Below are 13736 nucleotides of genomic sequence, written 5' to 3'. Positions count from 1 at the left end.
TTCCACAGGCAGGAATTTCCTGTTGCTGACCCCTCTCCCTATCAGTCTTTCCATGAAGGGAGAAGGGAGCTCTGGGGATGGACTAGGGTAGACATGGATCCCAGTTTACAGAGGACAAGAGCCAGTGTGGTCTAGTGGTTAAGAGCGGTGGACTCGTAATCTGGGGAACTGGGTTTGACTCCCCGCTCCTCCACATGCAGCTGCTGGGTGACCTTGGGCCAGTCACACTTCTCTGAAGTCTCTCAGCCTCACTCACCTCACAGAGTGTTTGTTGTGGGGGAGGAAGGGAAAGGAGAATGTTAGCCGCTTTGAGACTCCTTAGGGTAGTGATAAAGCGGGATATCAAATCCAAACTCCCCCTCTTCTTCTTCTTCTTCTTCTTCTTCTTCTTCTTCTTCTTCTTCTTCTTCTTCTTCTTCTGTTTGAAGGATCCATCTATTTGAAGGGCTGTCTAGTTACAGTTCACATCATGTTTAAAGATTTTTTAATAACTATCAATGGGGGGAGAAGAGTCCTTGAACAGATAAAAGTTCAACAGAGCTGGTTCACCCATGAGACAGGGTGAATCAGCTGCCTCAGGCGGTGGAAATGTGAGAGGCAGTACCCTCCGCCGGCTCCCCACACTCCTCACTGCTTTTGCCGCTGCCTAAGAAGCAACCAGGTAAGTGTTGCTGGCTGGTTTCCCTTGCCCTGCCCATAGGGGCAGAAATAAACGAGCATTGATGCCTTGCATAATGCCAAGAGTCTCGGCGAGAGGGTGGCATTTGAGTGCACAGCATTGCACTCATCCAAATCTTCCTCCCACAGTTGAGCAGGGTGGCAAGGTTTGCAAGGGTTTTTCCTTGAGGGGAAGCCCTTACAGAGGCTCCTGCACACCCCCTCTACATGGCAGCAGGTGCCAAAACATCTCAGGCCACTCTTGGTTAAACTGTGGAGCTCACTCCCACAAGAAGTAGTGATGGCCACCAACCTAGATGTCCTTAAGAGAGGGTTAGATGAGTTTATAGAATAATCGAATTTGTAGAGTTAGAAGGGACCACAAGAGTCATCTAGTCCAACCCCGTGATTCTGAATGGAGCATGGCTGTGTTGGCCGGGGATGATTGCAGTTGTCGTCCAAAACATCGGGAGGGCACCAGGTTTAAGAAGACTTCCATTGACAAACTGAACCCTTTTTGTCTGAGTATATATATCAGTAAGGTAAAGGTAAAGGGACCCCTGACCATTAGGTCCAGTCGTGACCGACTCTGGGGTTGCGACGCTCATCTTGCTTTATTGGCCGAGGGAGCCGGCACACAGCTTCCGGGTCATGTGGCCAGCATGACTAGGCCACTTCTGGCGAACCAGAGCAGCACACGGAAACGCCGTTTACCTTCCTGCCGGAAGGTAGGAAGGTACTACTACTTGCACTGGCGTGCTTTCGAACTGCTAGGTTGGCAGGAGCAGGGACCGAGCAACGGGAGCTCACCCCTTTGTGGGGATTCGAACCACCGACCTTCTGATCGGCAAGTCCTAGGCTCTGTGGTTTAACCCACAGCGCCACCTGTGTCCCTCTATATATCAGTACTGAATGGCAAAATTTAGGAGATAACGTTGTATATCTTCATATCCTTTGGAGAGGGTCATGAGCCCAAATATGTAGGAATCTAAAACATTGTGGGGAGGGAATAATTTATTTTTCCTATTGGGAAATGCTATGCTGAAACACTAATTTGAATATTATCAGCATGTCTGCATATTAATCTTTCCCTCATTTCCCCAAAGTTAGACCTTCTGCTCACTACATGGAGGCAGATGAAGGGAGAAATGTTATCTGGTTAAAATTGAAGGCATTGATTTTAATCAAAAGGAGCTTGTTGGCTTCTGTCTTTCCAGTGGGGAAAAGCCTTCTTTAGACCTTCATTATATGAATATTTAAATGGAAGGCTTTATGAAACTCGCTTAATTTTTTCCTTAGTTGTTCAGGCCACCTGCCCTGTGTGATTGACTTTCAGAGATGTATGAGTGAGTGCACAAAATGAATCCCCTGAGGTCCAACCAATCCATCCATCACTTTCAGCTGAGAGATGTGTCAGCTGGAGTTACTCACAAGCCTCAAGATAAAAACCCTTCACCAGAAGACACCGAGTACTGGCTGTGTTCTGTTGATAAAATCTCACAGGCTCACAGAAATAGTGACGAGCATATTAGGGAAGCTATGTGTCCTATGTTAAAGAGGACAGTTCTCTACTGGAAGGCACCCTCTGTTTAGGTGGCTCTCCAGTCCAAGTCCAGTTTAATGATAACCATGAGAAGGTGAGCAGGAGGTGTCTTGAAATTGCACATCAAGAGTTAACAGCACCTGGACAGCTGACTTAGCAGTGCACAGGTGACCTGTGGACGCGGGAGATGCTGTGGTCTAAACTACTGAGCCTCTTGGGCTTGCTGATCAGAAGGTCGGCGGTTCAAATCCCCATGACGGAGTGAGCTCCCATTGGTCTGTCCCAGCTCCTGCCAACCTAGCAGTTCGAAAGCACGCCAGCACAAGTAGATAAATAGGTGCCACTGCGGCGGGAAGGTAAATGGTGTTTCTGTGTGTTCTGGCACTTGTCAAGGTGTCCTGTTGCACCAGAAGCGATTTAGTCACACCTGAAAAGTGAGATGAGCACCCCATAGTCGACTTTGACTGGACTTAACCGTCCAGGGGTCTTTTACCCTTTTTTACTTTTAGAGGTCACCTGGTCCTACCTAGTCTTTCTCAGTATGGTGAAAAGCATTGGATTTTTATTTAAATCATAATAAATGGATTTAGTTTGAATATATCAAAGGCATCTGGACTGAGGTTTACCACTGCTGAGATATAGAAAGCAACGGGGCAGCATCTAACTAACTTGTCCCATCATTTCAAGGATTTACACTTCTGCAATGGAACTCCGCCCCCCATTCTCTCCCAGCACGTGCTCCACACCCTCCCCAAATCTGCCTTGGAGAATCTGGTGGAACCCTTAGAGCAGCCATTTCATGTCATGTTCCCCCCTCCATGGCAGCCATTTTGTGTCTGGTCTTCAAAATTTCATATGTAGCTACTGGTCCCCAAAGGTAGGTATAGAGTCTGTTTATAACATAGACACGTCTATGCTATTTCTGTAGTCTGTAAGGTACATTTGAGGCCTAGTGATTTACTGTCTGTAGTTGATGCTGCAGCTTTTATCTCCCTACTATCAAAGCAAAAGCAGTTTTTATAGGCAGTCTCTCATATATATATATATATATATATATATATATATATATATATATACATACATATATATACATAAAAGCAGTGGTGAACCTCAGCCCAAATGCCTTTCTGTCTGGTCACTGGGACTCTCCTCAGACCACACCTGCTCTTCTCAGGTGACATCCCTCACTGGTCTTGTTCAGTGTCCTCCTTGAGTGCTTTTACCTGGCTGTGTCCTTGAACTATTATACAGTAATCACTCTTTTCTTTTCATTAAACCCTTGGGATGAAAAAGGTTCCTCATTTTTAATATATTCAAACTAAATCCATGTTGGTCTAGGGGAGGGAGAAGAGGGAGAAAAACAGTAGCAACAAAGGGATAATGAATCTATTCAAACAGCCTTTGGATGATAACTCAATATATTATTGATTGCTCTCTCCAATTAAAGTCCTAAACCACACAAAATTGACCTGTTTTACATTTTGCACCCAGTGGGATTTCTACATTTTTGGACGGAATATTGTGCACAAAATCACCAGAGTATTATTATGATCAGACTGAATAGAAGGAAGAAGATATTTTGGCACCTCATTTCTCCTATGCCACATATGTATGCCTGGAATTATTTTACTGTACAAAAGGGGCTTGTTAAACATTAACGATTACTATAATATATTTCATTCTAGCGCAGAGAGGGCTGGGGAGCCATCCAATGATTTCAGACAGCGATTTCCTCAAGAATCACCACATATGCTTTCTCTGAGAATGGAAAAAATGTTATCATCTGGCTATATGCTTTATCCTTTGCATGAATCCCAGCTGTCTTAATCATTAGTCATTGTAGAATTATAAACCTCACAATAGGAAAAGACAAAGTGTCTTATTTTATCCTTCTGCTAAAATTCAAAACCCATTAAAACATCTCTGTAAAGCTCGATGTCAATACCAGCTAGAAATGTGGGATAATGGCCTCTCAACATTCTCCATCCTATTTGTGGGCACAGAAATTGGGGTGGGGTGGGGAGGGGACATTTTCTCAAGGTGGGGGAGGGAGAAATTTGCCAGCCATGTCTCAGGGTTGGGATTCACCTTTTAGCAGTGACACAGGAACAGGAGCACAGGAAGACACCTTGCAGAGTCAAAATATTGCTCCGTCTAGCTCCGTATTGTCTGTGTTGACTGATTGTGGCATTCCAGGGTTTACAGACAGGGTTTCGTGGCCTGGCTGAAGGCAGAAGGGTGGGGGGGGGCCCAGCTGGGGAACCTCCAAGGGAACCCCCAGGGAAAGAAGACTCAGAGCCAGGGGGTTGCTTGTGGGGCAATGATGAGTGGTTACGAGGGAGACAAGGGAGGGGGCAACCTGGGAGGAGGTGGTGTCAGAAGTTGAAGAGGCAACAGGGTTTAGTGAGCAGGAAGAGGTTGGGCCAGAGAGCAGTCCAGAATCAGAGGCAGGAGAGGAGACAGAGATGAGAGGCTGCTGAAGAAGCCAGGGAGTCTCCTGCTCCTGCTTCGACCAGTTTCCCTCCCCCCTAGTCTCCCAGAACACACAGAGGAGTAAAGAGGGCAGAGCAAAGAGAGACAAGATGGCAGAGCCTTTGGCTGCTGGAGAAAGCACTGGAGGAGGGGCCTTAGAGAGTAGTGGGAAAGTGGGGACCATCAGTCCTTGCCACTTCTGCATTGGGTAAAGACCTACTGGGAGGAGTTGCTGTGCTCATGAGGCCTGCACTGTTTTTGTTTCTTTGGGTAAAGAGTTAACTTCATTGACACCAGGTGCTTTATTGCTGACCTATTCCTGACACAGGGAATCTCTTCCAGCCCAACCTGAGGATTGAACTTGGGACCTTCTGCATGCAAAGCAGATACTCTACCACTGAGCTACAGCCTTTCCCCCTTGAAAGCCCACTATCTCAATGCTGATAGGAGCTTACTCCCCCCTCCCTCCCTCCCTGAACTCAGAGGGAGAGCTCAGCTGGTTAGAGTGTCGAGCTGATAACACCAAGGTTACAGGTTTGACCCCCATATGGGACATGTTTCTTTGCCCTGATTTATGATTAGTAAATCTGTAGTTGTAGTATACTTCCACAAGCCTGACACATAATCTGTGTGTGCAGTTCGCTCTGCTGATAGTGTGCCCTGGCTTTGAAGCCCAGGTCGCTGATTTGTGTTGGAGCGGATGCCGATGGTCTTCAAAGTGGGAAGACTGGAAGGAGACGGCTCAGCTGGGGCTAGTCAGCTGGCCTCCCGGCCCTCTGCACGCCAACAGTTGCATTTTCCTGCATTGCAGGGGGTAGGATTAGATGATCCTCAGGATCCCTTCCAACTCTACAATTCTATGATTCAATAATTCCTTGTGATCATATCTGTACACAATTGCACTTCATCTAATCCTGCCATTTCTCATAATTTAACCTTCTTCATCCAATCCTCCAGTTTGCAGTAATTTGCTTGCTGCTGACTATTATTAATTCAAGATTCAGGTAGGTAGCCATGTTGGTCTGATGTAGTCAAAATAAATTAAAAAATTGTCCAGTGGCACCTTTTGTTGTTGTTTAGTCATTTAGTTGTGTCTGACTCTTTGTGACCCCATGGACCAGAGCACGCCAGGCACTCCTGTCTTCCACTGCCTCCTGCAGTTTAGTCAAACTCATGTTAGTAGCTCCAAGAACACTATCCAACCATCTCGTCCTCTGTCATCCCCTTCTCCTTGTGCCCTCCATCTTTCCCAGCATCAGGGTCTTTTCCAGGGAGTCTTCTCTTCTCATGAGGTGGCCAAAGTATTGGAGCCTCAGCTTCAGGATCTGTCCTTCCAGTGAGCACTCAGGCCTTATTTCCTTCAGAATGGATAGGTCTGATCTTCTTGCAGTCCATAAGACTCAAGTTTGGTCTCTAAGGTGCCATTGGACATTTTTTAAATTTTTAATTTATTATTAATTCAGTTCCCTTTCATCTATTAATTTCCCCAACACATTAATCAACTTCCCTAACCTAAAGAGCTCCCAAGGGATTTCCGGGGGGGGGGGAAGGGTCAGCTAGCCTAGACCTTGAATTGATGTTTGTTAAGAGGCAGCCTTATTCATCAACTGGAGTGGTGCAATCAAAATGCAGATCAGCCTTCACTGAAGGAAAAACCCTTTATCTGTTAGCTAAAGAGAAAGGAACAAAACTAACATCATTGACAACAATGCATGTTGCATAGGCCCCTTTTAAATGTGCAGTTAAGGGCTAATTAGTAAATGTTGTTCATGTTTAATAATATTACTGGATTGGCACATGTTGCTTTCCAAAGCATAGGGCAACATCTGTTGATGGAATTTCCTAAATTTTGCTTTATTAAGCACAGATGGGATTATTGGGATACCACACTGCAAAGGGCTGCTTGATCAAGGCTTCGGAAGTTAAGAGTAGAAAGTCTCAAAGAGATTTTGGTCACATCCACACCATCATTTAAAGCATGCTGCTTCCTAACCCCCACCTTAAAGCCTGGAACTCTAGTTTTTAAGAGTCTTGCAAGTGCTTTGGAAAATGCGGGACATCTCCATTTTTATTGAACGAGAACAGTGGCCATTTTGGTTGCCATGACCTCACGCAATGGTCCCATTGTTGTCAGCTTTCAAGAGAGCTTAGACATTTTTCTTCCATTGCATTTGATTGCTATTAACAAGCTGTGCTGTTAGTTATTTGCTGCTGCTTATAGATCAGTGGAGTTGATGGGTGTATATCGCTGTTGAATTTTAACTTTGTGTAAACCACCTTTTGAGGTCAGTGTGCCCTGAAAGGCGGGTTAGAAAATTTTAAAATACAGTGTTTCAAAACAAGCATTTTAGGTTAGCTATTAATTATCCATGTGTGAGAGCGGGTGCACAATTAAAATTGTTGTCCTTTCCAAACCTTTGGAATAGGCTGGACTATAAACAGAATAAATATGATATTCTATTTTACAATATGGCAATTAGAATGAGAATATTCATTAATATTCACCTGTCTCCAGCAGCAGATGGTATGTTTGCTGTCATTCAACCAAGAGATTCCTACAAGTCTAAGGATCTTGAATTTCAGTTAGAAATTCCATTTCTGACCTGAAGTTTTAGATTTATAAAGTTTGCATTCTAAATAAAACCAGTGGAAAAAATTGGCAAAAGTCTGAATATTAATTTCAGCTCTGCTGCACATCATTTCCTGCTAGCTGAAACCTCTTTGGATCCTGGCCAATATTTGTAATCACATAAGCAAAACAGATGAAAAAGATCTGCTCCACCCACGAGTTATCGAAACTGTGGATTAGAGCATAGACTCAGTGGGGGATAATATTAGATTATTTAAGGTCCACTGAACACTTAAAATATGTTTCCGTGAGCTTTATCATCCCCAGTCATGAGGAACAAAAGCCAAGGCAGCATTTTTCTAAATCACAAGATGTGCTTTACAATTCATTCCACAATTTCTCTTTAAATTCACCAGCAGGTTGATTTGACTTATTGCAGGGACATTTTTCTTCATTCTTTCCTGATGCAACAGAAACTTCCCTGAATTTGTTTTCACTCCCCCTAAGTCAGGAAGGGGGACTTGTGTCCTTCGGGATGTTGATGGGACTCCAACACCCATCAGTCACAGCTGGTATGGCCAATGGTCAGAGATGTTGAGAGTTGGAGTCAATTTCTGAAGGCTCACAGCTTCGCCATTCCTGCCATAGATGTTCACGGTTAACTTTGAAAGCACCCATGCACCTAAGTCCCTTACTTTAAAAGCACCCAGATTCCAGAAAGCGATGCCATTGAAATTTGTAGTCATGTGCTCAGAGAAATATGCACTTGTGCAGTTTGCAACATTCAGGTGTATTATGAATTGAATGTCTTTTCCTTCAAAATTCTTCCCCAGCTGGAATGGCAAAACATTTGCCAATTTCTTGAGCCAAAAGAAATCTCTCAGAAAACAGACACACTTTTCCTGAACTCTCACGAAGAAAGAGCTTCACATTCTAAATCAAGCTGAAGGGAATTTGGCTATTGTAAGGCTCGGAGTTTTATAGCACAGCTCCCACTGTCTCTCTTTAAAAAAAAAACCAAAAACCCAAACCCACAGCAATCAAACTTGGGTGTTCAAACTCACTTCACCTTCCCTATACCTGTGCTTTGAGAATAAGATGATGATGTGTTTTGAAGTGGTGATGCTGCCTTGTGGTTCCTGTTTTTCCACTACACTATGCCTGAAACACACAACATCTTCATTTACTCACCTGGAAGGTTTGGAAGCACCTGATGGGGAGAGGTTTCACATTTTCTGGGAAGAGGAAGAGTGACCCATGGAGTTAGGAACAGGAAATAGGAGGCACTTGAACTTCCTGTTTCCTTCACAATCCCATTGGCCCTGAAGTCCATTGAGCTAAGTTCATGCATGACTGTTCATCCCACGATGACTTAAAAACTACATGCTGAGTTACATGCTGCCACAAGAGATTAGGGCCCTGCGGGACTTGACATCTTTCCGCAGGGCCTGCAAGACAGAGCTGTTCCGCCAAGCCTTTGGCCAGGGCACAGCCTGACTCCCTCCTTTGGCAATCCTCACAGAACTCTACCCAATGGTTGCCATCAATTTGATTTGAAGTAATTTTTTAATGAAATGATTTTAAAATGTTGTCTTATTTTATTGTTGTTAGCCGCCCTGAGCCCGACTTCAGCTGGGGTGGGCGGGATATAAATAAAAATTTATTATTTTATTATTATTACATATGCAAAAGGGCCATCTCAGTTAAAACACCAGAGAGAGAACACTCTCCATATTACCTCAGGTACAATGGCATCTCGATTCAGTCTACACATTTAGCTAAGTTCACACATTCAGCTGATAACTATCAAGTTATGCTACAAGTTATATAAAGGCCTGTGTGAACCAGTCTAGTTAAGATCTGCAGTTGAAGGTTTAATCAACAGTGTTGGCTTGCTTGACCGGAATCCTGGTAGGCCACAGCCCTCTGCAGGCATTCCTTTTTCCATGAAATCAACATTGTGTAGAAGAGGAAGTGAGGGTCAGCATTCCAGGTCCTGCTTGCGGGTTCCCTTAAGCATCTGTTTGGCCACGAGAGAACAGGATGCTGGACTAGATGGGCCACTGGCCTGATCCAGCAGGGCTTGTATTATGTTCTTACGTTATGTGGAAGATGCTGGTGGTTGAAGGAGGAGGGTGAATGTGCTTCTCCCTGATTCTGCTTCCTCGTCCACATGATATTAATTGCACACGTAGACTAATTCTGCAATACAGCCCATGAAACCCTTGCTTGCCACCAAAAATGTGACATTTATAGTTCTTCATCATCGCGTAAGACTCTGATCAGTTACACAGCATAATAGCAGGACAGAAAGTTCTTTTACTTGCAACTCATGTGCTAGTTAGAGAGCAGCTGTGAGCCGCAGAAAGAGAATCATTCACCATCAAAGTCATTGTGGGCACTTCCAGGCTAAAATTAAATTGACTTTCCGCTCTGTGTTCCAGTTCTAAGAATACAGTATGATCGGGATCACAGAATTGTTGCTGGGTAGAATGTGCTCTGTTCTTGGAGATGCTGCAATGTGCCCGTGTGCCACACCAAACGTTTAAAGGACCTCCCAAAGAATTATGGGAACCGCTGTTTCTTAAGTGGGCTGGAATTGTATCTCTGTGAGAGGTAAATCACAGTTCTCATGATTTTGGGGTGGGGGGAGGAGAGCAATGTGCTTTAAACATGTCCTAAATATATAGTGTGTATGCAGCCTTTGAGTGGGTTCAAATTCCCACTCTGTTGTAAAGCTCACTGGGTGACCTTAGGCAGTTCGCTTACTACCTCTAACTTACCTTGCAGGGTTTGTGTGAGGATTAAATGCGACTGGAGGCGGAGGGAAGGAAAAGCCACAAATCCTACCTTAAGTTCCTTGGAGGCAGGGTGGCCCATGAATGCAATAAAATAAATATTACCGTTCTGCCAAAGTCACAGAGACACAAATGGATGGAATCTGACTGCACAGAAATGACATAATTTTTTTTGAATTATGTGCGGATCCTGTGAACTCTGTCTCTTGTGCAGCCTGAAAGAACTCAAGAAGGGAGGTCACATGAGGTCTCACAGCACTGAAGCATCCTGCCAGCTGAATCCTCTAAAGAACTCATCGCTGTCTCTAAGGGACCCCATCTGAGCAAAACAGGTGAAACAGATGTTGCAACTCACTGCCCTGAAAAATCACAATCAGACCAGGGAGACGCAACTGAACTGACAAAAGACTGAGCATCTGGTTCATCATAGATTGAAATGGGAGGATATGTTACCTTCCGGACAGTGATGTGCAATTATCTGAAACAAGCACAGAAGACTCTGATTAGGATGATATTCAGCCTGTATCCTTAAGGAGAGAACTAGGAACCTTATCTGAGGCCCTTTCATGAATAGGATGAAGCCCATCATCGCCTGGAATAGCTCAGTTGGTAGAGCATGAGACTCTTAATCTCAGAGTTGTGGGATCAAGCCCCACGGTGGGCAAAAAGATTCCTGCATTCCAGGGGTTGGGCTAGATGACCCTTGTGGTCCCTTCCAACTCCACAATTCTGATTCTGATTCTTTTCTCTGAAGACTTCGCTGTATGGCAAACACCTCTGGTCACACAGAGGTCAAAGACAGCACAGTAAGTCAATGGTCCTTCAACCAGCTTCAGCAAAGGAGACAGCACCTGTGACCCTCCAGGTCTCTGTTAGGCTTCTGTTATCCCCAGCTCCCTGCAAAGACAACATTTCCAGCAGCTGGCAGAGAAAGAGGATGCTTCAGCCAGCAGCGCTATCCAAGGTCCTGATCTTGTCTGCTTTGACTTGATTCAGAGTGGACACCGCTTGCTTCCTCTGCATGAACCAACTCTGCACCACAGAATATGTGCCAAAATGTTCTGCAGTGTACAGGGGGTTCCTCAGCAGATACTTCAAAGATGAAAGGAATCCCTGACAGCATAAATTTAGCAAATGGGCAATAGGAGACCTCGTTGTCTCTTCTCTAAGTACCATCTGTTGTCCTTTCCTTAAGGTCATGGTTAGGGAATCCTCTATGCAAATCAGTGGTAAAGGAAAAGGACCCCTGGATGGTTAAGTGCAGTCAAATTTTACTATGGGGCACAGTGCTCATCTCATCTTTCAGGCCGAGGGAGCTGGCATTTGTCTGCAGACAGCATTCTCGGGTCATGTGGCCAGCATGACTAAAATGCTTCTGGTGCACGAAACACCATGGCAAGTGCCAGAGGGCATGGAAACACCATTTACCTTCCCACTGCAGCGGTACCTATTTATCTACTCATGCTGGTATGCTTTCAAATTTCTAGGTTGGAAGAAGCTGGGACAGAGCAATGGGAGAACACCCCGTCGCACGGATTCGAACTGCCGACCTTATGATCAGCAAGCCAAAGAAACTCAGTGGTTTAAACCACAGCGCCACCCACATCCCTTCCGCAAATCTATGAAGGAAGACCTGAAATCCTTTCCTCAGAAAAACAGGACTATGTTTAGGGGTAGCCTAAGATGACATAAACCCTAAACATTAAAAACTCATTTAAAGATTGGGTTAACGAGACAAAGATTAATATGTTCACACTGCGGCTTCTGCATACTGGCACAACAACACCTCCAGTTCGATTTGCAGCTCATCATCTCTAATGGAATGTAAATGTTGCTGTCACTTTTAGTGTTCCTCCTCACTGATTCAGAAGATATCATTTTGTAAGAAGCGTGTTTAAAATTTAACAAGTTATTCTGCAGGATCAATGCAAAAACAACTTAAGCAAGATTGTGCAAAACTATTCTGATACTTGTCAAATACAGATTACAGCTCTTAGGTTTGTTTTTACAAATTATACCAATCTGCTTAAAAAAGCAAAAATGCAACCTATTTTAGGACCAAGTTTATGTGACTTAGGTGATACCTGAATGCATCTACTGACAGGGAGGGGGTGTTAAGTCTGGGGTGGATAAAGATGGATCCTGAACTCTGAGGCAAATCAGAGAGCATAATAGGGGAAGAGGTGTTTTTGGTTCATCAGAAAACCAAGTGGAATCTGTAAAAGGCTGCACGATTCAAAGTGAGGGTGTCAGCAGTACTTTGTGGCACCCCAGGGATCCAGACCTAAAAGAAATATTCTGCATACAAAAGCCGACTGAAAGCAAAAGGAATGTCTCTAAACTTACCCTAACCCAGGGGTTGGCAACGTACAGCCCATGGGCCGGATGCGGCCCATGAAGACTGTCAGAAGCAATTTCCAGCCCCGCAGTCAAGTGCAGACGTGATTTCCGGTGTCACACTGAGCCAGTCCAGCCCACGGACGATCTCCATGGGAGTGATCCGGTCCATGGCCGGTAAACCTTGCCGACCCCTGCCCTAACCCAATAAAGCCAGGATAGGATGATGGGGGGAAAGAGCAAACACTAGAGTCGGGAGAAGATGAAAGATGACCTCTGCTATGGTTTGCAAGTTAAGCTTATCATCAGAGGGAGTTATTTTGCCCAGAAAGCAAATCCCTGTTAATTATTCTCATCCCTGGGCCAATTTCTTTGAAATTTGGTAGGTTTATTACCCTGGGGTATCTCTCATATATGTTTGCCATTTTCAGATCAATTGTCCATGAAACACTAGGGGAAATTACATTATTCTTTTTTTACTCACCCTAAAACAATAACAGCTGCCCTTGCGGGAATCAGCTTTCCTTCAGAAATTTTGCAGGATTCGTGTTCTCAGAAAGGGTGAGATTGGCTGCAGATTTCATCCATTTCTGCCTCAAACTGAAAAGTTGCAGATGGTTCATTGCTGAGTGGGAATTTGAACCCTGGTCTCCCAGGTCCTAGTCCAAAATTTTAACCACTGCAGCACACTCATCTCGTTCAACTTTGCACCAAGACATTTTTGAAGCGTTTCCTTGGTAGATTATCTGGTAGATTCTCATGCAAATACAGAAATGGATGTAGGAAAAATGGATGTTCATATGAGATACCCCAGGTGTGGGAGAAGAAACCACAATGGCAAACTATTGCAGCTTCCCAACCCGGGTTTATATGTCAGAGAGTCCCTGAACAGAGCCGTGTGATTCATTATGCTGTGGAAATTACCAGGGTTACAGAGCTCTCTGTCTAACGAGATCACCTGCTTGGCTAATTAACACCTCCAGCAATTACAACCTGGTGTCTGAAGATTCCTAAAGAGCCCCCCCCCACCTCCAAGCAGCAAGTAAACATTAAACAACCTTGCACAGCTACAGCCTTTCCTGGGCAGACCACTTTTTCTACATCTCATACACTCACCGCTGGGTCATTTTAACATAAAGGCTATTGCTAAATATTTGCACAAAGCTATGCTTTAAAAAGCAAAGACCTCACCTTGCCAACAAAGGTCTGTATAGTTAAAGTTATGGTTTTCCCAGTAGTGATGTATGGAAGTGAGAGCTGGACTATCAAGAAGGCTGATCGCTGAATAATTGATGCTTTTGAATTATGGTGCTGGAGGAGACTCTTGAGAGTCCCATGGACTGCAAGATCAAACGTATCC

This window comes from Podarcis raffonei, chromosome 3, assembly GCF_027172205.1.
Source record: "Podarcis raffonei isolate rPodRaf1 chromosome 3, rPodRaf1.pri, whole genome shotgun sequence".
Classification (NCBI taxonomy): domain Eukaryota; kingdom Metazoa; phylum Chordata; class Lepidosauria; order Squamata; family Lacertidae; genus Podarcis; species Podarcis raffonei.
Note: the sequence above shows the minus strand (reverse complement) of the source record.